This window comes from Palaemon carinicauda, chromosome 41 (genome assembly GCF_036898095.1).
Source record: "Palaemon carinicauda isolate YSFRI2023 chromosome 41, ASM3689809v2, whole genome shotgun sequence".
Taxonomy (NCBI): Eukaryota; Metazoa; Arthropoda; class Malacostraca; order Decapoda; family Palaemonidae; genus Palaemon; species Palaemon carinicauda.
Window position 1 is genome coordinate 56,922,499 of NC_090765.1, and position 1,854 is coordinate 56,924,352.

The window sequence follows — 1,854 nt, forward strand, 5'->3', positions numbered from 1 at the left end:
AAAAAAAAAAAAATCATATATGGAACCAGCAGAAAATATTCCTTCCCTCAAAACTGGACTGAAATATACATCCGTATTTCATAAAAGTTTTCTTTTCTTTCTTTTTCACTTTTGAAAAAGCAAGGATCTCCATTCCCATTCTAATGCTTTCGAGACCTTGGACATATAAAGACCCCTTCCATACGGCATTAACATTTCTTTCTCAACGAGTCGGTGTAAGTAGGAGGCTGAGAAAGAAAGCCGTGTGTAAATATTAAACTCATACATAAATGCAAATCGCGCCAAGTAACTTCGAGTTCAAAATCTAGTATGAATTCATTTTTGTATATAGACGCAAAAAAAAAAAAAAAAAAAAAAAAAAATGGAATTTGATGCATCTGCGGATAAGGAAAATCTTATGAATTATTGACGAGGCTGAAGTGTTCACTTTATGGTAATGCAAGAAAAGGTGAGGTAGGGTTTCGGGGTCCTTCCCCAAGAGGAATTTTTACACAGTTTTTTATTTATTTATTTTTTTTTATTTTTTTATTTATTTTTTTTTTTTTTTTGCCAGATGATTTATAGGGAACTACTAAAAATCCAGTGGGTATAAAAGAACTAGAGGGCACTCAATAGAGCGCAGACCTCTGCCGCGGCAGCTTATTTCTCGACCGTTTGCTCAACCTTGACCTTGACCTTTGACCTCAACATGTATTAAATGGTCTGGATTTTCATACACTCAAATATGAGGCAAGTTTGAGGTATTTGTGACAGAGATGTACAAACTTATTACTGATTACGTGAATTGGACATTTTTGCTTGACTGTGACCTTGACTTTTGACCTTGACCTTCCAAAATGAAATCATTTCCAGATTTTTACATAACAGTTAATCCGTGCAATTTTCATTACTCTACGATTAAAATTGTGGCCAGGAAGCTGCTCACAAACAAACACACAAATTGCAAACACACAAACGGTGAAAACATAACCTCCTTCCAACTTCGCTGGCGGAGGAAAAAAACGGGTTGTGCTTGCCAGACTGGGGTTCAAGTCCAGCTCAAACTCGATAGTTTCTTTAGTTTCTGCAACTATGCCATCCTTGTGAGCTAAGGATGGAAGGTTTTGGGGAGCCTATAGCCACTGGATGGCGAGTCATCAGCAGCCAGTGCCTGGCTCTCCCTGGTCCTAGCTTGGGTGGATAGGGTCTTGACGCTGATTTTATGGATATATATGGTCAATCTCTACGGCATTGTCTTGCTTATTAGGGCAATGTCACTGTCCCTTGCATCTGCCATTCATGAGTGGCCTTTAAACCTTTAAGATGCCTTATAAAACTGATTTAAATTCCAGTGGAAAAAAAAATAAATACTGACAGATGCTGTATAAAACTACTAAAATTCCAGTGTGGATAGAAAAAGGCGAGACAATACTGGCAGATGCTCTATAGAACTGCTAAAATCCCAGTGGAGATTAAAAAATGGAATACTGGCAGATGTTTTATAAGGAACTATTAAAATTTCCAGTGGGCTAAAAATGAAATACTGTTCTAAAATTAAACGTTCTATGAAAGATGTAGGTGTCATCTGTCTATTCGAATCGCTCTGTTCCACGACACAAAAATCCCCTCAGGCAGTTGAGTGGAACAGTAAATCATAGGACTCGATTCTCTTATCTGTTTCATCTATAGACGATCGAACTTTCCGTAGAAGTATAAGGGAAATAGATTTTTGGAATTCAACAATAACATCTTGTATCTTCTTTATCTGTAATTCTCTCGAAGGCCGAAATGATGATGAAAAATCTTTGGGTTCATATGTCTGGTGCATTTTTTATTTGTTGATAGTACTTTAGAAGTCTTTTAAAAAGGAAAGTT